This window comes from Ovis canadensis, chromosome X, assembly GCF_042477335.2.
Source record: "Ovis canadensis isolate MfBH-ARS-UI-01 breed Bighorn chromosome X, ARS-UI_OviCan_v2, whole genome shotgun sequence".
Taxonomy (NCBI): Eukaryota; Metazoa; Chordata; class Mammalia; order Artiodactyla; family Bovidae; genus Ovis; species Ovis canadensis.
This window is the reverse complement of record NC_091727.1, coordinates 140,912,947-140,937,323: the sequence shown is the minus strand read 5'-3', so window position 1 is coordinate 140,937,323 and position 24,377 is coordinate 140,912,947. Positions and strand designations below refer to the sequence as shown.

The 24,377-nt window shown below is 39.1% G+C and overlaps 1 pseudogene; it reads right to left on the bottom strand.

The window, feature by feature from the left end:
- Nucleotides 1-24,377, bottom strand: part of LOC138930893 (uncharacterized) — a 41,305-nt pseudogene that overhangs the window by 5,473 nt on the left and 11,455 nt on the right.

Sequence of the window (24,377 nt, the reverse complement as noted above, 5' to 3'; positions counted from 1 at the left end):
ACTAGCCTGTCATGGATAAGAAACTACCCACTGTGTTGTGAGATTTTGTTTTCTCTTTAGAGATAGCACTGGAATGAACAAGCAGATTTGTGCTGGTACTTGTACTGTTTCCAACTGGTTATCTGACCTTGAACAAGTCCTCTCTTCCTTCTCTCAAGATTAGTTCTCATATTTTGAAAACGTTGACATTCATTGTCCTTTGATGGTCGCCCTGAAAAATCATTACTGTTGTTCGTGGCAGAAGGTAGAGAAATACGGAATCGGCAAGAGAGGTGGAGGTGAGGGGATCTTGCGTGACTACTTCTAAGAGCAAAAGTTGGAATCTTCTTGTAGAAAAGGCACTCTGCTAAAATAGTAAGTCACTTTTTGCTTGAGAGGTAAGACAACGCAGTGGTTAAGAACACTGAGATGTCAAACCAACTTGTTATATTCTTTTCAGACTGACTTTTCAATCCTGTGTCTACCACATCTTGGTTCTGAGGTGATAAGTTCATCTTAAATGATGATGAGCTTTCTCATGCTCAGCTTCATCATCATTACAGTCAGTATACACCTCTTTTGTAAAAAGGATGTCTGTGGTTGCTGGATATGAAGCAATCAGAACAACTGCATGCAGGATGAGGAGCTTTATCTGTTTATTGACACTACCTTAAAAAGCTACACTTCCATGGCTCCATGCGGAAAGATATGTTTCAGTCTGAACAGGGACCCACAGAGAGATGCTATTATTTTTTGATTATTTTATATTCTTCTGGTATTGAGGAATGTGTCAAAACCTTTCTTACCCATTGGTGGATTCATTTGGAAAGAACAAAATGTTTCTGGATTCTATCAAATTATATATAGTAAAAGAAAAACTCCTGGTGAATACTGAGTTAATATATTTGCTTTCCTCACACCTGTATTAAGAGGAAAGCACCTTATGGATTTTTTTTTTTAAGTTGCTGGTATATACTTCACAGATGTCAAGGGGAAAAAGAAAAGGATGGTACATCAGGCTCTATATCAAATAGAAGAAACTATATTCATAGATGCATGAGTGATGGTTTTTTTTTATTCATTACAGGATTCATTTGCATAGCATACTGTGGCACACAGACCGGTTTTCCCCCTGAAGATATTGCATTTCTTAGCATCCAGTGAAAGTGAATGGAAAAAATTAAGAGCAAGACCATCTTTCTAACATAAAGAAGACAATTGTTTAAACTCCCCATGCTTACTTTCTAAATATTATTCTGCTGTGCTAGCTCATCTCTGGACCTTAAAATAGAATTTTGCAAGCACAACTTATATCTTCATGTCAGTCCTTTACTACAAAACAAATGAAAATTAAACATGCAGTCCTTGGGTTTGAAAACTTCAGGATAGATTTCTAAGACCCAAAGTAGGTTCATGGTTCATACATAGGTTCTCCATCTATCCCACACCTACATAGCCAATCTCACAAGCAAATTTTTCGCTATCATTGAAACATTTAAATAATGCAGCTGCTTCTAGGTCCTGAAGGTGCCAGGTTATAAATTAGGCTTCATTGGCAATGGCATTAACTTTTTCAGAATATTATTTAAGTGTCTGGTTCAAAGATAATATGTTATATAAGGAAAGGAGTAGGAGGAAAGAAGTGGTAGAAACAGTATTTGAACCAGTTTTCAAATATGTCTGCTTTGAATGACTAATGTGATGTTCCAAGGTTGAATTTTGCCATTAAATGCTTTGCTCTAACAACGTATTTACAACCTATACTCAAAGTGAAAAGTTGAAAATGTGGAGGATATGAGACAGTAACAAATCTTTATTTCAAAACTTTTATGCAGGCTTTTAAGAACCAGCCTTAAAGTTAAATGCTAGCTCTTGCATATTCTATATTCTAGGTGGAATAATAAATAGGTTTTCATGTTCTGTGCTTTTTAGAAAAAAAAATCTGTGATTTTAGTCATCAAAGAGAAATCTTGTGGTGAGATATTTAACTGTAACAGTTTGGGCATGAGCTTTTGCATTTCCATTGTCTATATTGGTCAAATGAATAATGTTTCTTTGTTTTTTAAAGAAAACATAATCATAGTAAACAATGTGGTTTTTTTCCCCCCCTTGGATGAAAGACTGTAATACCTATCCTCTTTTTTTACAAACATTTATAGTTGTCAAAATGCTCTCCCTTATATTTCACATACAGTTGAACTTCCGAATATTCCCAGTGTGATAGTTAACAGGATTCTTCCCCTTTTATAGATGACCTGAGCCTCAGAGAGATTGTTAATAACTTGCCCAAGGTCATGTGATATATCTATTTATTATTAGTTGATTACAAGTAAAATAAACTCAAATTGATTTAAGGAATAAACAAGTTGTTCATTAATTCATGTAACTTCCCTGGTGGCTCAGACAGTAAAGCGTCTGTCTACAATGCAGGAGACCCGGGTTCAATCCCTGGGTCAGGAAGATCCGCTGGAGAAGGAAATGGCAATCTACTCCAGTACTATTGCCTGGAAAATCCCATGGACAGAGGAGCCTGGTAGGCTACAGTCCATGGGGTCGCAAAGAGTCAGGCACGACTGAGCGATGTTCCTATTCCTATTCCCAAAGTCTAAGGGAGTAGAGGATAAAGAAGGAAGGGGGTGTGTGCCTTTGCCTAGAGCCACATCCAGGCTTCCCAGGTGGCTCTATTGGTAAATAACCTAATTGCCAATGCACAAGATGCAGGAGACGTGGGTTCGATCCCTGGGTCAGAAAGATCTGCCGGAGGAGGGCATGGCAAGCCACTCCAGTATTCTTGCCTGGAGATTCGTTAGACAGCCAAGCCTGGCGGGATACAGTCACAAAGAGTCGGACACAGCTGAAACAATTTAGCACAAATACACGCATAGCCAGATCCAGAAGCTGAATTATGTCACCATGTCTCATTCACTTATCTCAGTCACTGAGCTCTGCTATTCTCCACATTGGCTTTGTTCTTAGACAAACTTGATCCTGGTTATAGAGAGGTGACGGACAACCATCAGTTTCAGTCATACATCCCATTTTCTCAACAGACAGAGGGTTTCATTTTTCCCAGTTGAGTCTCATCAGTGTGGCATTAGCCAGAGAGAAGGGATATGGCGATCGGCGAGACCTATGTCCCATGTCTTCCTTTGGAAGTGCAGAGGAGGATGGGGAGGATTGTTAGCCATACCTCAAGCCCCATGGAATAATAACAGGAAAGAAGTAATTTGCTACAAGGAAAATCAGCTGACCAGAAAAAAAAATGTTAAGCAAGCAACAGAACTACACATAACTATTAAACGGAACAGCAAGGATCCAAAGTGAAGTTCAGTGAAATTCAAAGCGTTCCCTCTTTCCACTCTATTATGCTGCCTCCATATATCATATGAGAAATATTACTTAGTACACTATTTGCTCAGTATACTTATAACTCAAAAATGATCATAAGATCTATTAGTGCTCCAATAGAAAATCGCTACACTGCTTATAAATAGTGATAATGAGAATGACTAGCATGTGTCAAAATTTAGCACATCAAAAATTAACACTAAAGAGTCAATGAGTCTAAATTTCAGAGAAATCACCAAGACAAAGGTTGGGATAGCTCTTATTAGGGACAACTTTCACTGATGCTTTCCCAGCTACATCCACCCCTCAGTTCAGTTCAGTCGCTCAGTCGTGTCCCACTCTTTGCGACCCCATGAATTGCAGCACGCCAGGCCTCCCTGTCCATCACCAACTCCCAGAGTTCACTCAGACTTACGTCCATCAAGTCGGTGATGCCATCCAGCCATCTCATCCTCTGTCGTCCCCTTCTCCTCCTGCCCCCAACCCCTCCCAGCATCAGAGTCTTTTCCAATGCCTCACTCTAATTCTTCATCAGTCTGAGTCAAGAACTGTTTATGCTAGGTTCAAAAGGGAATAAAAAATAAACAGTATCTAGATCTTGTCACCAAGTAATATGAAATTTAGTAGGAATTAGAAGGTAAGATGAGGAATTAAGTGACCTTACAAATAACTACAATATAAGATCCATTATATATGAGTTCCCAAATGCTATGGGAATTAACAGAAGAGAGAAAATCTCCCTGGTGGGAAGGAGTAGGACAGATTTTATAGAGGAGGTGCTGGCATGGGAAATAGGTCTTTAAAGGGGGATAAGGTTTTGACACACATCAAGGTAGAGGTGGAGTTAGTATCATGGGAAGAGAAATAGAGACAGGACGCACATAGCATGATCAGGAAACAGCTCCTAGTTGAATTGGCAAGGGTATGTGGTGTGTATATGGTATAACTGGAAACAAGCCTGGAAATACTTGGAACCTTACTTGTGAATTCCTTTCAGTGCTAGGCCACTGAGTCTATATATTAATTGTGTAGGCATTAGGGAACCATTGAGAATTTTTGAGCAGGGTAATAACAGAATTATATCTTGACTTGACAAGGATGAATCTGGAAATGACAATAGAATGAAGTTTCCTGACTTTCATTCCAAATTAGACTGAAATGCCTAATTTCACATTTAATTTGGCAGGATGCTCTCCAAAACAAAAGACTCCTAAACTCCCAGCCTCCTGACACAGGTTCAAATCCCTTTGTCCCCTGGATCCTTCTGTTTTTAAATCTCAGCTATGTCTTGAATAACCTCTGGCTGATTTTCTCCCATATTTCCTAAAGTGGTCAGATCTTCCCAATTCGCTGTAAGTTCACTGTCCAAGACCTGACATAGAAAATGCTCCCCTCTAGATTTGTTTTGTTTTTACAAAATCTGCATTTAAATCCTAATGTTAGTTGCTCAGTCCTGTCGGACTCTTTGCGACCCCATGGAGCTCTGCCAGGCTCCCCCTTTCAAGGGATTTTCCAGGCAAGGATACTGGAGTGGGTTGCCATTTCCTTCTCCAGGGTATCTTCCCAACCCAGGGATTGAACTCAGGTCTCCTGCATTGCAGGCAGATTCTTTACCATCTTAGCCATGAGGGAAGGCCCACATTTAAATCCTAGGCAATTATTAAGATTCAGATAACAACTCCCCTTCTGTATGAAACATTACCACATCAGCTCAGTCTACAAGTACACTTCCTTCTTTTTAAATCCCGCAATATTTATTAGCAGAGTCACTCTTTTGGAAATTACCATATATTGCATATATAATTTGGTTGTTCCCAGTTGTAAATTCCTTGAGAATAGATATATCAAACAACCAACCTCTGTTAATTGAGCACCTACCATGTACAAAATACCATTAGCTACTGCAGGGAATATCAGAAACAAAATAAAGCAAACAAGATAACCCAAGTTTCCTTCCTTGAAACAGACTTTATTTTATTGAGATTTATAATACATTAGTGTGTGTTGTTAATTTTGATTGAAAAATCAGTGTCAGCTGTTGTGAACTCCCTAAACTTTCTGCCCTCTGAAACTATATCTACTCTCTCATCCTTTTCTCCAGTCTTGGAGGAAAGAGAATCTTCCTTTAAAACTTAACACTAGCACCTGTGATCTTGGCCACATCTCTTTCAATATGCTCCAGGCTCTTGGCCTCTGAATTATCTGCTAATATTTCAAGTGTTTTTCAAACATTTTCATTTTCCTCCTTTCACCTCTCCCACTATCCCTGCCCTTCTCTTAGGCTGCACCCAAATCCAGCTTCCCACATAGCTCCACTAGGCTGAAAAGACCGTTGCTTGAAGTTGCTAATTCTACCCTTCATTCTACTTTTTAAGGGTTTTTTAAAAATTGAAGTTTAGTTGATTTACAGTATCATATTAGTTTCGGGGTACAGTATAATGATTCAGTATTTTTCTAGATTGTACTCCATTTAAAGTTGTTACAAAATAATGGCTATAATTCCCTGTGCTATACAATACATCCTTTTTTGCTCATCTACTTTATACACAGTAGTTTGTCTCTCTTAATCACCTACCTCTATATTGCCCCTCCCTCTTCCCTTTTCCCACTGGTAACCACTAGTTTGTTTTCGACATCTATGAGTCGGTTTCTGTTTTCCTGTATACATTCATTTGCTTTGTGTTTTAGATTCCACATACGAGGGATAACATACAGTATTTGTCTTTCTTTGACTTATTCCACTAAGCATAAAACTGTCTAGGCCCATCAACATTCTTGCAAAAGGCAACATTTCATTCCTTTTTATGGCTGAGTAATATTCCATTGTGTGTGAATTATATAGATATATAGAGATATATAGATATGTATGTGTGTGTGTGTGTGTGTGTGTATATATATATATATATATATATATATATATATATATATATACACACCACATCTTCGGGCTTCCCTGGTGGCTCAGAGGTTAAAGCGTCTGCCCACAATGCAGGAGACCTGGGTTCAATCCCTGGGTAGGGAAGATCCCCTGGAGAAGGAAATGGCAACCCACTCTAGTACTCTTGCCTGGAGAATCCCATGGACGGAGGAGCCTGGTAGGCTACAGTCCACGGGGTCACAAAGAGTCAGACACGACTGAGCAACTCACTTCACTTTCACACCACATCTTCATTACCCATTAGTCTGTTGATTGACACTTAGGTTGCTTTCATATCTTGGCTATTGTAAATAGAGTTGCTATGAACATTGGGGTGTATGTGTCTTTTTGAATTAGTGGTTTCAGGTTTTCTGGACATATGCCCTAGAGTGGAATCACTAGATGATATGGTAGTTCTAATTTTAGTTTTGTGAGGAACCTCTATACTGTTCTCCATAGTGACTGTACCAATTTACATTGCCACCAACAGTGCACAAGGGTTCCCTTCTCTCCACATCCTCTCCAACATTTGTTCATTTGTGTTCCTTTTGATGATAACCATTCATTGTTTTGATTTGCATTTCTTTAATAATTAGCAATGTTGAGCATCTTTTTATGTGTCTGTTAGCCATCTGTGTATATTCTTTGAAAAAATGTCTAGTCTGTTCTTCTGCCCATTTTAAAACACATCATTTTATTTTATCCTTCCACTGACTAATGTATTCTTAGAAGTGTGTTTTCTACTTAATTACCTATAGCTTCATTGTTCTCTATAGAAGTTACCCTTTCAAAATGGTTTCCTTCAATCTATAGACATTTTCTTCAGACTTCATTCCTCCTCACAATCTTTTCAGCATTTAACAATGCTGACCAGACCCTTTGGTGAACCGTTCTCTTTCATGGATTTCCATGACACCTTTCCTGCTTCTCTGAACACTCTTCTTCCTCTTGGCTGGCTCCTCTCTCTCCCATCATATTCTAATGAGAGGCATGCCCTTAAGGCTCAGCCCTCAGCCTCTTATTTCTGTGTTTATTCTCTCTTCTTCTGAGAAGGCCTGTTTTTGATGCTTTAACTATCTGTATTTTATAGCCCAAAGGAATATAGATCATTTTATTGTCTACAGGTAAAACCTTTCAATAACTTCCTACTCCAAGAAGAATAAAATGTCAGGTTTTCTTATGTGGCTTTCAAGGTCCCCATGATCTGGCTACTGCCTTCCTCTCCAGCTTCATACTGTGCTACTGTGTCCCTTGCTCAGTAGCTCCAAGTCACACTGTTTTCTGGCCATGCTACATGGCATGCTGGATCATGTTTGATCACAGACTCGGGATCAAACCCATGCCCCCTGCATTGGGAGCACGGAGCCTTAACCACTAGGCCACTAGCGAAGTCCCACACTGGGTTTCTTTCTAGTCCCACAGCACACCAAGGTGTGTCCCACATCCAAACCTGCTTGTTCCCTCTTCCTAGATTGTTCTTTTTTCTACTCTGCCTAGCTGATCCTATCCCATTGATCAGCTCTTGGGTTAACTGCCACTTCCTCAGAGGCTTTCTTTGATCACCTAATCTCAAGCAGGCCACCCTTCATAGCACTTGTCGGGGAGGAAGAAATTTTCCTCTACCCTTCAATGTTCTTCTGGCTGATCTAAGAGTTAAATTGACATGATACCGATTAATAGGAGAAAATCACTCAAAAGTTTAATAACATTTATGCATGAGAAAGGCCTAAGAAACTGAGTTATGAGCCAGAATGGCTGGAACCCTCACCTTAAAGGCAATCTTCAGCTAAAGACGGAAGAGGGTGTTGAGGGTAGTGGTTTAGAACCTCATAGGTAGGGGGAAGGCTTGAGGGAAGTGGTTTAGGACCTCATATGTAGGGGGAAGGCAATTGACATGGAAATGGAGAAGCAAATGTTTAATCAACAGATACTTGCTGAGCCAAGCACAGAGGGTGGGACAAAGAGGAATTTTAACCAACAGATTTTGCTAGGTTTCTCCCCACTTACAAACCTAGCTCATGCTGTAGTTATCTGTGGTGATAGCTCCCTGCCTAGAATACTTCCTCTACTTCTAAAGGCAATTAGGGGGAAGGTCACATGTTCTTCCTGAGTCTTTTGGGTCTTGATTGTTTTCAGCTGAAAATAATCCACATGCCAAAGAGATATTTTGGGTGACAAATTTTGCTCCTCTACACACTTATCATGAGTTGTAATTGTGTACAAACATTTTCCTCGTTAATTGTCTGTCTCTCTCTGTTGAGTATAAGATAAGCATATTGAGGGCTAAGTGTGACATCTGTCTTTTTCCTACGTCAGCCCCAGTATCTAGCATAGTGCCTAGCAGAGTATGTGCCCATAAATGTTTGATGAACCAATAATGAGAATGGTTCTCAAATTTCAGTTCCTACCCTGATTTCTTCCAGAGTTCCCATCTCATATCTCCAGTTCCCTATTGGCCATTTACACATGGATGACCCTGTCATTTATCCAAAATCATCTTACCTCCAAAAACTGCCCTCCTAAGTAGAGAATGGACATGTTGGACACAGCAGGAGAGGAGGAGGGTGGACACAGTTAGAGAGCAGCATTGACACATATACACCACTTTGTGTGAAACAGATAGCTAGCGGGAACCTGCTCTATAGCACAGGGAGCTCAGCCTAGTGTTCCATGGTGACCTAGAAGTGTGGGGTGGGGGTGGGGTGAAGGGGGCGAGAGAGGTCCAAGAGGCTGTGACTACATGTATACACACAGCTGGTCTACTTCCACTTCTTTGTACAACAGAAACTAACACACCATTGTAAAGCAACTATACTCCAATTAAAAAAACAAACAAAAAAAAAAGCCCTCCTCTCCTCAGGATGACCTTATATGCCAATGTTATAGTAACCTCATCCGAGATTGAAATCTGGAAGTCACCTTTAACTCAGTCTTCTCCACTGTCCCTTTAATCCTTCACCTGGTATAGTGCTTGAAGATATCTTCTTCACACTCCGTAGTCGTCACCCGGGTTCAGAATGTTATTACCTGTAGTCTAGTTCACTAAGTGAGCTCTGTTTTTGTTTTTTTTTTTTTTTTTTTTTTTTTTTTTTTTTTTTTTTTACCATACACCCTACCTAGCTTATTAATACATGAGCACTCAGCTTCAATGTGCCTTTATATGTTGCTGCTGCTGCTGCTAAGTTGCTTCAGTTGTGTCCAACTCTGTGTGACCCCATAGACCGCAACCCACAGGCTCCTCTGTCCTTGGGATTTTCTAGGCAAGAGTACTGGAGTGGGGTGCCATTGCCTTCTCCTCCTTTATATGTTAGGTGCATGTAATCCAAGGCTTCCCTGGTGGCTCATATGGTAAAGAATCTGCCTGTAGTGCAGGAGACTTGGGTTCAATCCCTAGGTCAGGAAGATCCCCTGGAGAAGGGAATGGCTAACCCACTCCAGCATTCTTGCCAGAAAAATTCCATGGACAGCAGATCCTGGCAGGCTACAGTCCATGGAGTCACAAAGGGTAAGATACAGCTGAGCGACTGAGCATGCACATAATCCCCATTCTACTGCCTATTCTACGGTCTCTGCTTAGGCAGTCTAGATATGCTTTATAGTGCCTGCAGCATATCAAGAAAGTTATACTCTATAGCACAGGGAAGTATTCTCAGTATCTTGTAATAACCTATAATGGAAAACAATCTGAAAAAGAATAGATACATATACATGTATATTTATAGTGTGTTTCCATGGTGGTTCAGATGGTAAAGAGTCTGCCTACATTGTGGGAGACTCAAGTTCAATCCCTGTCTTGGGAAGATCCCCTGGAGAACAGAATGGTTACCCACTCCAGCATTCTTGCCTGGAGAATTCCATGGACAGAGGACCCTGGCAGGCTACAGTCCATGGGATCATAAAGAGTCAAACAGGACTGAGAGAGTAATTGCATTGCATTGCATACATACATACATATATATATATATATATATACATTTACATATATATGTATAACTGAACCACTTTACTGTACAGTTGAAACTAACACAATGTTGCAAATGAACTATATTTCAATTTTTAAAAAGTTATACCTCTGGACCTTTGCAAGTGTTCTCTCTCCCTGAAAATTCCCATTTCACCTGCCTTTGCCACAGGATTATGTTGAAATTGTCATCTTCTCTGTGCAACTTTCTGACCTCCTTCCCCAACATACCTGTGCATCAGTGTCACCACCGCCACTGTCTTGACAAAATCAGTAAGTGTTTGCCATTCCCTTATCTTTCTTCCTGAAGCATTTTGTCTAGACATCTATTAGCAGGTAGAACACTGAATTATATTGATATCTCCATATTTTTATTTCTCCTTCTGGACCACAGCTCTCCAAGCACAGCTGGCAGTAAAAATGTTTAAGCACCTACCCCCCTCCACATATACACATGTATGTATTGTATTATAATACTGTGTATATTACATTACTGTCCATATTATTGTATGTTATTATATATTACTGTATTATGTATATTATGCCACATATATTACTGCAATATTGTATATATTATAAAATGTGAAAACCAAAATTGAAAAAAGATGAGCTAAAACAAAAAATATATTAAAATTTCTAACATGTTTTTTATCCCTCCAAGGATATTATTTTGAACTCATCCCTGAGTTGTATGCACTCCTTTTTGGATGTCTATAGTTTATACTATTGTCATAGCTTCCAACCTACGGTAATACATCCCACTGATCACCCCTGTAGCACTCATTTCTAGTTCTTCTTGTACAACTATCTAATTTGAAATTAACCAAAAAACCTTTCATGATTATTTTCATGCAATAATATTTACTGAGTGGCCACGATATACCAGAAACTTTTCTGGGTCCTGGGGTCGCAGTAACAAACAAGAAAGATCAGGTCCCTGTTCTTATGAAGCTTTCATACTGGGATCAAGAGAGAGAGAGAAATATAAACAAGATAATATTATCATATAAGTGTAACCAACTGGAAGATCTGCAGTGTATTTATTATATTAGTGAGAAAAATCTTTAGAATTAGGCAGAACTGGATTCAAATCCAGGGTTGACCACATACAAGATCTGTGATTTAGGCAACGAACTTAATCATTCTAAGTTTGTTTTCTCATCTGTAAAATAAGATTCATAATTTTCCTGTCAAAAGGGTACTTATAAGAATGAATACAGTATAAAATTTCTAGCATAAATGCCTGACCATTGATGTTATTAAAATATATTTCACAAAATCTTCATAGCTCAGACAGCATATATGTTACAATATGATTCTATCTAAAAGTAATTCTAGAAATAGGATATGGGAATTCTTTTCTTGATTCACCTTAATTGTATAGATTTGAGGGTACACTTGACTGTGAGAGGAAATTGTTAAAGAAGGAATGTTGGGAGCTAATTATCTACTTAAGATCAGAAAAAATAATTGCCCTTGACAGTTCACTTACCTGACAACTTTCCCAGAAGGTGAAGAATTGGCAGTTTATCTTTACCGAATATTTGATGCCCTTGAGGCAGCCTTGAGTTCCACAGATTAAAACCGAGTGGATAGAAGCAAACATAAAAGAAGAACAAAAGGAGCCCCAAATTGTCTTTCATGTTCAATCCCCTACCTTTCTTTATAAAAAGGGCTCAGCCTACAGCATTAAGATATTCATTTGCTTCCTATGAATTTTCCATTTGAAAGGTGTACACGGATATGGCAAAGCACTTCACAGCCTCTCTTCCCAAACTGAGAAGTAGAAAACCACAGAGAAATAAAACCTAAATACCAACAGCAGGAACATTAAAAGGTTACAATCCCCAAGTTCAGTTAAGCAAGAAGTAGTGACTGATACGGCTTCCCAGGTGACTCAGTGGTAAAAGAATCCGCCTGCCAATGCAGGAGGCACAGAAGCCACCAGTTAGACCCCTGGATCAGGAAGATCCCCTGGAGAAGGAAATGGCAACCCACTCCAGTATTCTTTCCTAGGAAGTCCCATGGACAGAGCAGCCTGGTGGGCCACCGTCTTCAGGGTCACAGAGTCAGACAGGCCTGAGCGACTGAGCATGCAGCACACAAGTGAGTGATAGAGAGGGCTTGTAAGTAACAGTGTGACTTCTGAGGCTGTTAACATATTAGTACTTGACGAAAAGTACTCATGACTGTGAATATGCACATTTAGGTGACAAAAGCACATTTAAAATGCATATGTTACTATTTGTTTAAAACCTTGCTCATAGGCAAGGTTTCCTTTGATTGCACTTACATGATTTTTATTAAAACGTTTCATTTTCTAAAAGCATTTGAATCAGAACACATATGTCCATTGTATTACCTTACTAGTTAATGTCTTTTGAATGTTCTATAAAATACCTAGACAACAAATCCACTCCTTTTCTCCCTCTCATTCAACTTTTTAATTGTTTTTCCAAAAACCTGAATGTTAAAAAATAAAATTAAATAACAATTGCAGTGGTGAGTTAGCCAGAATTTTTCTGAGTCCTATCTGCCTTTGCCTGGCGATTCATATATTTTAAATCTGGCTTCTTTTCACTCATCTATAAGGAAAGAATTGATAAAAATTCACACCTGCCAAAGAACTCTTCAAAGTTTTAATATTCATAAGCCTTAACCTTTATGGATAATGTTTTGTCACCTAGATAATTGTGCATTAAACTTCATAAATATTAGACCAGTCCTTTGAATTTCAGTCTCTCGAGGTCTGTCATGAGCGATCAACATCAGAAAACAGAACGGAATAAACTAAAACTGTCCTTTCATATTCCAAGGATGGTGGCTTATCTAGTAACTCATATAATGTTAGAAGAAAATTACCAATACTATCAACAATTCATTTCCGTTGATAAGGTAACCAGATTCACCCCAAACATAAAACAACAAACAGAAGGTCGACTTTTATTTTTATTTATGAATACAAGAGAATCACCTCAAGTTCAGACATAGCCTGAGAAGATTTTAGTTATAGTACAGAGTTGAAGGAGAGTGCAATGCATCCACCACCATTTCATCTGAAGTCTCTGTTGATATATTTTGACCACGTCTAACAGCATACTTTAAATGAATGATGGTTTTCTGTGATAGGAAATGATATATAGAAAAGTCATTAGTTAACCAGGAATTAAGGGAGAGAAAATACAGCATTAGCAATTTTATTTCCAGTCTCATCACAGAAGTGAGTTTTGACTCTGCACATACTAGCGTTAAACTTTATTAGTCATTTGAATATGTCATTAAGTATTCCCACTTAAATTAAATGTTTGGTGTGCATTAATTAAATTTATTAACATGATACTTTCCCACTTTTCCTTTCCATTGCCCTATTCCAGCCTCTCACTTTGACTCACCTGGATAATCACAATAGCCTCCTAACAGATCATCATGCCTGCAGTTACTCACAAGTCCAATCCAAAGTTATTATCACTGTCAGAATAGTAATAATAACAGCTGCTATCCTTGAAAGAGTACGTGTGATGTAGTGTTAGCTGTATTATTATGTGGAGTTTTAATTTAATCTTCACAACAGCTCTCTAAGGTCATTACCATTATATCATTTTTTTTACAGATGTGAACACTGAGGTGAGGTTAAGCAATTTGTTCAAAGTCAAATAACTAGAAACAATAGCTTTTGAACAAATTTTTCCTGTACTACCTTTAAAACATGTCCTGAGTCCTCTAATTCTATGTATACTCCATACATATTCTCAACATTGGCCAGAGCCACCTTTTTAAAAATATGAACCATATGATATCATGAGATCTCTTCTGATGGCTTCCCATTACAAGCAGAATAAAAACAAAATCCTCACCGTGGTCTACAAAGACAAATGTAATCGGACCCTTGCCTCCTTCTAGAATTTACTTTCATGCAGGTGTCCCCTTTATTTATTTCAGTCCAGCCAAGCAGGCCTTCTGTCTGTTTTTGGAACACATCATGCTCATTCCCACAAGGGCCTTTAAATCTGCTCTTTGCTTTGATTGGGAGACCTTGCCTCAGATATTCACATGGATCATCCCATCATGTAATTCATGTCTTAACTCAAACTTCATGTCATTAGTGAGGCCTTTTTTAACCATCAAATTTAAAGCAGTTTACCTGTGTCTGCCAGTCATCATCATATTGCCCTGTTTTATTTTGTTCATCACTCTTACCTAAATTATCTAGAAAATGCCTTTGTGTGTGTTATCATTCATCTCTCCTGTCCATAGCTGAAAAGTCAGCACCATGAGAGCAGAGGTCTTGCCAATATACATCACTACTTTGGCCCCAGTTACTAGAATAGTCCCTGGAACATAGGAGCTCAATAAATATTCATTGATTGCACCCAGTTTTGCCTGACTTTAGAGTACCGGCTCTTAACCATATGCTAAACTGCTTCCTAAAGGATAGGTTTCTTCACTTTACTTCTTTCTTCAAAAATCATCAGTATTGCAGTTGTCTACAAAATTAAGTTCCAGCTGCTCAGTTTTGCTTTCAAGGACTTTGACCTCTAGCATGTCTTTCTGTCTGACTTCCTCCTGCAGCCTACTTTATGCAATATGTTTGAAATACAACAGGGGAATCTGAATACACCCTACACTTCCCCCACACCCTACATTCCCCCACACTCCTACCATTTCTACCTTTAAGATATTAGCTACATCCTTCACAGGCAAGCTCAAATCACACCTCTTACACAAAACTTTCCTAACCCCCTGCAATATTGTGATTTATAAGAAATATATATATAATCATTCAGATGATCAAAATATATTTCTCATGTATATTTGGTCTTTGCCTAAGGTTTCTGGCTCAGAGCTCCCCAACCCCATGGCATTTCCTGAGTGATAAGAGCAATAGGGACATCTTCTATTCATAATATTTGGTCTCTTGCCCTCAGTTCTGGCAATTCTTCTAAGCAATAAAGGTGAAATATGAAGCCCCCTTTCCACTGCAATTGAATTTATGTTAATGAAGTGACTTTTGGAAAGCACCTGAAGACGGGGACTGGTTAACCAGGAGAATCAATCAGGAGTAGATGTTTGGAACTTTTAGTCCCACCCTCTGAATTCCTGGGAAGGGAGAGGGGCTGGAGGTTGTGTTAGTCACCAGTGGTCAGTGGCCACCAATGGCTACAAGTTAATCAAGTGTGACCATGTAATGGTGTCTCCATAAACACCCAAAAGAAGGGAGTTCAGAGAGCTTCTTGGTTGGTGAACCTGTGGAGATGCTGGGAGAGTGAGGCAGAGTGTGGAAGCTCTTGCCCTTTCCCCACACCTAGCCCTATGCCTGTCTTCTATCTGGCTGTTCCTAAGTCATACACTTTTATGATATACCAGGAAACTTATTTCAGGTACCTAGAACAGTCAAGTTCATAGAGTCAGAAAGTACATTGGTAGATGCTGGGAGCTGGGGGTTGGGGTGGTGGGGAGTGGGGATAGGAAGTTAATGTTTAATGGGGACAGAGTTTCAGTTTAAGAAGGTGAAAGGTTCAGGAGGAGGCTGTTGTGAGCGTGCACAATAATGTGAATATACTTAGTGACACTGAGCTGCACAGGTAAACATGTTAAAATGGTATGTTTATATTATGTGAATTTGACCACAATAAAAAAGTTTATTGTTAAAAAAATTAGAAAAATATATAATACACTGGTAACCTAGTAGGTAAAGTATTTGAGTTCAGTGAGCTGCTCTAGCAAATATTTGAACCTGAAGAGGAAGTTGTTGGCAATCTATCCTCAACCGTCAGAAGCACAGGCAATTACCTGAGCTTGTGATTGGGGTCTGGTTGAGGGGGATACTGTCTTGTAGGACTAAATCCTTAACCTGTGGAACCTGATCCTACCTCTGGGTAGATAGTGGAGAAGGAAATGGCAACGAATTCCAGTATTCTTGCCTGGATAACTGCATGGACAGAGGAATCTGGAGGACTATAGTCCATGGGGCCGCAAGAGTCAGGCACGGCATCGTGACTAAGCCACCACCACCACGGGGCAGATAGTGTTAGAACTGAGCTGAATGCAGGGTACCTGCTTCACGTCAGAGAGCTGCTTTTTGGTGTGGGGAACCTCCCCACCACACACACACACACACACACACACACACACACACACACACACACACACACACACTGGAATTTAGTGCAGAACCCTTACCCTCTCAACTCAAAATGTTTCCCTTCACAATTTCCCCCATGGTATTTTGTTGATCTTAAAACACTCAGCACAGTGTGGTGATTTAGTCAGTAAGTCGTGTCCAACTCCTGTGACCCCGTAGGCTGTACCCTGCCAGACTCCTCTGTCCATGGGATTTCCCAGGCAAGAATAGTGGAGTGGGTGGCCAATTCCTCCTCCAGGAGATATTCCTGACCTAGGGATCAAAGCTGGGTCTCCTGCATTACAGGTGGATTCTTTACTGACTGAGCTACCAGGGAAACCCAGTGTACCTCATAATAAAGTTATCTATAGCTATATCTGCCTCCAGATGCTTACCTCTTATTTTCCATCACATTTCTGATACAGGTTCTAGCACATAATGTCTACTCAAATGGTGAACTGAACTAAATATTTGCAGTTCTCCCATCCCTATCAGCACTTACATATGGACTTCCCTAGTGGCTCAGATGGTATTTACATTATTTTTTTTTTGCCTGTTGCTTTTTAATTGCTTTCATTTATTCAACTAGGGTATGTAATTTTCCCCCAGCTAGACTTCAAGGTTGTTGTTCAGTCGCTCAATTGCACCCTGCTCTTTGTGATCCCATGGACTGCAGCACACCAAGCTTTCTTGTCCTTCACCATCTCCCGGAGCTTGCTCAAACTTATTTCCATTTAGTTGGTGATGCCATCCAACCATCATCCTCTGTCATCCCCTTCTCCTCCTGCCTTCAGTCTTTCCCAGCATCAGGGCCTTTTCTGATGAGTCGGCTCTTCGCATCAGGTGGGCAAAGTATTGGAGCTTCAGATTCAGCATCAGTCCTTCCAATGAATATTCAGGATTGATTTCCTTTAGACTTCAAGGTAAGGAAGGCTTCTATTTCTTTCTTTAAGAATTTTTTTCCTTGCCCTTTCTCTTATCGACATTGCCTCCCTCCTCACCATTATTGACTCTTTACACTTGCAAGCATACTCTGTTTATACAGTGAGTGAAGACTAGACAAATAAGTGAATAAAAAGGCTTCCACTAGGTTTAGTCTGAGAAGTTAAAAAAAATAGCATGAAAGCCCTCAACTAGTTTTTCCCTTTCTCTATTTCAAATGGAATAGTAGCCAACTCAGGAGGAGGGAGTAGGGTAGCCCTGCCCTGGGCTGCTAGCTGGAAGCAGGAACAGAGAACTAGAATCCCTTGGGTGATAACTTCTGGCAGATCTGCACAGAGGTTTAAGAGCAAAGAAAGGACAAAGCAGAATCAGGATACTACTCGCATTCTCTTCCCTCCATACTCACCACGTCTCCCAGCCCAGAGACACGCACAGCTCTGGTATAAATAAATACACAATTTGATTTTTCCTTAACATTGTTCTTTCAAGTAACTACAGAAAGCTTAAAAATGGCTACTTGTCAAGAATAACCATTTGTTTGATAAATAACAAAAAAAAACTATTGTGTTTATGAACTTTATTCATATCCCCAGAAGGAAAGATGACTAACAAAATATTAATGCACTGATGACTATTTACTGATGAATTAAGAGGTTGCAGTGGCCACAATTCTTTGGCTTTTAAACATAAAATTGAGTCTGGACAGGCATCAATATTTAAGGCATCTTCTCTTTTTTAGCCCAAGATGGCTTATGACTTAGTCTAGATAAGTCAGACCAAACAGAAGTCTCCTGTGTTTTTCCAGAATAAACATTTCCCAGAGGCAGAACTCTGCCTTCAGCCCTGCCTATTAAAACACAAAGCTGCTTGAGTTTTTCTTATAAACATAAGGAAGAAGAGACGGAAGAGGAGAGGGAAAAACACAAGGCAAAAGTTTCTTAATGAATAAACTAAACATTGAGCCTCTTGAGGAAAACTAGCAGGTTTGATTGATTGTTTTTGTGTTCAGTGAGTTGTTTATTTCAGAAAGACCTCTCCAGCCACAGACAAAAGCAACAAACACATAAACAAAACTAAAAACAACAGAAATTGGAGAAGTGACTCAGCCTCTGAAGATTATCCAGAACAACCATAAACTGATTAAGTTCTAGTCAAATGACCCTCTGACAAGTAAGAAAAACCAAACAACAACAACAAAAGCAATACAAAAAAAAAAAAAAACATAGCCATCATCAAGATGTCCAAGCATGTGCAATAAAGTCTCCAAGGAGACTTTTCTGGATCCAGACTGTAAAGCAGAGGAAGCAAAAGAATAATGAATAATGAACAGCGAAGCATGTCAATCTGTGGTTGCTAAAGAAAGAAATTTTACCCTGGGAAGTCAAGAACAGTCTCTTGATAGCTTAGTATAATTATTTCATCAGCCAGTAGAGAATACTTTTGACTGGAACAGGTCTTTAATATACCAGAAACACCTTCATAGAAGAACTGTTTAAAGTACAGTAAATAGCAATAGTTTTTTTAAAAGTCTGTCTTTTTGGTTTTAAAAATAAAATTCCCCTTACTAATGCAATTGTTTCATGGAAGTGGGCTGTGGTCTATTCTTTTTTTCATACAGTGAGCAAATTGAAATTTCTTTTAAAAATTTTTCTGACATATTTTATGCCAACTCTAGGTAAATAATATTTTTATATAATAGTCTCCTATAATCTATAACTATAATCTATTACTGGCAACTAAGTACATAATCCAATGCCCCACTCCTTGAGGTATCTTTGATTGTCATGCTGCAAATATTGCCTTATTTACATATAATATATTTCTTTGCATGGTAGAAAATTCCTTTTTGTATATAACTTACAAAAGCCTCTTTGAAGCAAATACATTGAAATTGTGGCTAATCAGAAAATATTAAGCCAAACCTTAATAACTCAGAAATGGTATAAGCCACTTGAACGTACTGATGTCAAGGTCATTTGGAGAGAGAAGGTGGTTTAGCCACTTAAGTCCCCTTCCACCAAGGTCCTCTGTCCATGGGATTCTCCAGGCAAGGATACTGGAGTGGGTAGCCATTCCCTTCTGCAGGGGATCTTCCCAACCCAGGGATCAAACCCATGCTTCCTAAACTGCAGGCGGATTCTTTAGCACTGAGCCAGAGAGAAGAGACACATACACACACTTCCTCAGACAGATTTTGTGGAAAAAATGGATTACACTTGTATTTTACAGAGTAGGTGATATTATTAAGAAGACTGAAATCCATCAAACTAAAACGTTTTCTTAGTACTGAGTGAAATAATGTATTTAAAGATCTGAAAGTTGGATATCTAATCCATTTGGTTCTCAAAGTTTCTGAATTCTAATACGGAAAGGCATTTGCTGTTAGATCAAGAATATGGACGTTACGGCGGTATAATTCAAAGCACAGTAAATAGTAAGTGAACTGTAAGTATCAAAATCACCTGGAGTATTTAGTAGGAAGACTGATATCATCAATGACACTTGAGAAACACTGATTTAGGTATTTATTCCGGGTTATTCCCTTGATGCTCAAACAAGTCTTTGTAACCTCTCTGTGTGAAAAGTTACTAAATATGCTAATGTATGTGTTGTCCTGTTCTCAAATGACAGCAACAAATAAGGTACTTTGTGGGATTTTTAAAAATAGTACATTTTTGTATTTTGCAAACCCCAATATCCATTTTCTACTCTTATTTATGTAAAGGTCAAGGCCTTCAGGGAACTTCGATAAAAAAAAGGTTTGTTGAGACATAAATTGGTGAAGTATTGATACTATTTTAAGCTCTAATTTCCTAGACGGCAGAGAATGTTTAACTGAACCATGGACATATGGGAAAATCTTTACAAAGACAAACAAACTTTTTGATGATGACTCTTATCAAAAATAGAAAAGTGCAGTTTAATATTGACTCAGTAGAATATGAGAAACACTAAGTGAATGTTTATTTATACACCCCCCCACAAAAGCCAGTTAACAGTTTTTGCTGAGCATGGGAAAAAAAAAAAACAAACTTCTATATCTTCTGATTTAGACACTGCAGTCAGTGAAATCTATGAAAGATTCAGAGAGTCGTGGTTTACAATAAGCTCCAAAACTTTCTGTGTCTTTCTGGTGAACTTAATTATCACAGTGTCTTTTAAACCCCATATGGGCAATTTCTATTGATTATAATGCTGCCTACTGCTGAGAGCAAAACTGATCCACTGCATGCTCCAGAGTGGATAATCCTTGCCAGCAGGTCACTTATGCCTCCCAAAGTTTCCTTTTAACACAATTAATGATGATGATGATGATGGTGGTGGTAATAATAATAATAATAATCCTTAATGCTTACTCAATACATTCTACTAAGATAACTGGAAAATTAAATAGATTTTCTTTATAGTTCTAATTCAATACATGAATTTGGATTCTGGTCACCTAAACATAGGGCTTTATCTGCAGTGGCGGAGACGAAAGTTCAGTCCCTGGGTCAGGAAGTTCTTCTGGAGGAGGGCACAGCAACCCACCTCAGCATTCTTGCTGGGATAATTCCACGGATAGAGGACCATGGCGGGCTACAGTCCACAGGGTCTCAAAGAGTCAGGTACAACTAAGCAGGCACACACGCATCTAAATATGTATTTCTTGCTTGATGTTCTGTTTGTGTGTTTAAGAAGCCACTGAAACACTGCTGGCTCAATGGTCTTGGCTCAAAAATATTTTTTATATTCTAGAATGGTCAGTTCAATAATCTCTGCCTCCAATGGTACCCCAAAACTACTATAATAAAACAGAATGGATTTATTTTTGCCCTTTTCAGCTATTTCAGTCCCTGAAGTGGTCACCAGTAGCTCCTTTCATTAATCATACAATATTAAAAATTCACATACATTCAAACCATTGGAGCTACTTTAAGATAAGCAGATTTCAAATTAATACATGCCTACTAATTTTGAGATCTGAGTTGAAATTTCTTAGTTCTGTATCACTTCATGGATATGACAATCATAATCAGTTTCTACACACAAAGTATGAGCAATTTAGAGATCTAAAATTAGGGTGAGCAAATTATTTAAATGAGTGTTGTGTAAGAGATTAATCAGGTCACATGAATTACCAGAGTGTCCCAAATCCAAGTTCTCACTTATTTTCTTCTCCACTGATTGTCTAACCAAAGGTAGCACAAATTTTATTTAGTGAATTTATAGATAGTATGGTGGTTTTTTTTCAAACCCACAGTGATCTAGCATTCATAACTGAATCTAAATATTTTTGTCCGTTTTCTGACTGAAGGTTTTTTCAAAAAGAATGTTCCCTAAAGTTTAGCATTGTTGTTTTTGCTTTAGTTGCTAAGCCATGCTCAACTCTTTTGTGACCCCATGGACTACACTCTGCCAGGGTCTGCTGTTACATGGGATTTCTCAGGCAAGAATACTGGAGTGGGTTGCTATTTCCTTCTCTAGGGGATCTTCCCGACCCAGGAATCTAAACTGTGTCTCCTGCCCTAGCAGGCGAGTTCTTTACCTCTGAGCCACCAGGGAAGCCCTAAAGTTTAGCATACAGTGGAGAATTAATAAACATCATCAGTCAATAGGAACATGAGCTAGATGACTTGGTCTTGCTAATCATATGTTTAATAACTTGGTCTATGGCTTCTACATACAAACCCTTATTACATGTCCTCTCAGTCAAGCAAAACTGGGACAATTTTGAAGCTTACAATTTAGTTTCAGCTATTTTTACAACATGGAAATCCTATGAAACTGTTTATCTGTCCCCAAAATATAAGAAAACCTAAACACAACCAGTCTATTCTAAAGGAGATCAGTCCTGGGTGTTCTTTGGAAGGACTGATGCTAAAGCTGAAACTCCAGTACTTTGGCCACCTCATGCGAAGAGTTGACTCATTGGAAAAGACTCTGATGCTGGGAGGGATTGGGGGCAGGAGGAGAAGGGGACAACACAGGATGAGATGGCTGGATGGCATCACCAACTCGATGGACATGAGTTTGAGTGAGCTCCGGGAGATAGTGATGGACAGGGAGGCCTGGCGTGCTGCAATCCATGGGGTCACAAAGAGTCGGACACGACTGAGTGACTGAACTGAACTGAACTGAAACACAACCCCACAAACATCCATGTCATTTATATATAATTTCTATCTAAATTCCTTTAAATACTATACTATAAAATATAATTGCCTTTATTGACAAAGTTTGACTAGCAGTTTTGAGTAGGTGTTGATTTCTGGCTTTATTGTAGTTTTAACATTATAAACTTTTAAAAAGGTTTTTTTTTTTTTAATATATCTCTAAATACCAAAAAACTATAAGATGCACTCTAGAATTGTAAACCCTGTAGCATGTAGCGGTCATGCTTTGAATACCTATTTGATGAATGAATCAAGGAGTTTTCCACATTCCAAGAAAGATCACCAGTACTTAGTGGGGGAAATGGTTATAGCTCATAATCTCTACTGTTATATCAACTTCTAAGCCAATATAAAGTTATATATACCTATATCTCAGGCAAGAAATATAGATCTTCTCATAGTTTCCATAAAGAAAGGCAAGATCCAATGAGGTAGCAGGCAAACTGTACATCATAAAACATATAGTTGAACAGAGAAAAAATGTCAGATTTGGCAGATCATCTAGTAGGTGTTGGGAGACATGTGCATGCTTGCATGCTAAATCACTTCAGTCGTGTCCGACTCTTTGCAACCCTATAGACCATAGCCTGCCAGGCTCCTCTGTCCATGGGATTCTCCAGGCAAGAATACTGGAGTGGGATGCCATGCCCTTCTCCAGGGGATCTTCCTGACCCAGGGATTGAACCTGCATCTCTTATGTCTCCTGCATTGGCAGGTGGGTTCTTTATCACTAGCACCACCTGGGAAGCCAGGTGGGAGGCATATCAGCTTTCAAAACTATCTAGGGTCAGAGAGACTCTTCCTAGGTAGCAAATATTTCCAAGTCCCACCACTGTTACCTTCTGCTTCCCTTCAAAAAAAAAAAAACCAAGAAGACAGAAAGTGAAGTCGCTCAGTCGTGTCTGACTCTTTGCTAATTTGTAGCCTATCAGGCTCCTCCATCCATGGGATTTTCCAGGCAAGAGTGCTGGAGTGGATTGCCATTTCCTTCTCCAGAGGATCTTCCCGACCCAGGAATCGAACACGGGTCTCCTGCATTGTGGGCAGACACTTTACCATCTGAGCCATCAGAGAAGCAGACAGAATCGAGGCATAAATGTTACAATGTTAATGCATTTGGCACTATTACACAAATTTGGGAGAAAATAAAAAGTGAGTCAAAAACTAATTGAGGGTGTTTATATAACTGTACATGACCAAATATGTTACCACAACATTTTACATTTAGTTTTCTGGAGCCTCAGGCAGGCTTAAAGTCTAGAATGGGCCTGTTCTCTAGAAAATCCTTTTCAAGATCTTTTATCTTTATCAAACAGGATTATTTCCACCTCCATCACATGGCTCATGTACTAGATAACACATGCCTACTCCAGCTTAAGATACTTGAAAATTAGGCAAATGGGGCCATGATTATTATTCAGTGGGTTTGAATTTCACTGTACTAATTTTGAGTGAATGAAGAGAATTTAGAACAACTCTTGCCTGTTTCATTTTTGTGGTTTTCTTCTGTTTCTCCTTTCCCTTTCTTGAGCTCTTTCTTTTGATAACAGGCAAGAGATTCACTTTAAGTAAAGGAAGGGAATAGTGTGAGGAAGACCATTTCTGCCCCAATTTCAACTTCTGGGTTCAAATATACTATGCTATGACCCACTACTTTACCTTCAATTTATGCTTTAGCTTCTTAATGAATAGCTAATTTGTAGCTCATCAAATTACTCTCTCCTCTTCCAAGACATAAACTGTACTGTGAAGTTCTCAGCTACTAGTGGCTTAGAAGGGAGGGGTGTGTGTGTGTGTGTGAGAGAGAGAGACAGAGAGAGAGAGACAGAGACAGAGAGAGTCATTAAGCTGTGTCCGACTCTTTGTGGCCAGGCTCCTCTGACCATGGAATTCTCCAGGCAAGAATATTGGAGTGGGTAGCCATTTCTTTTTCCAGGGGATCTTCCCAACCCA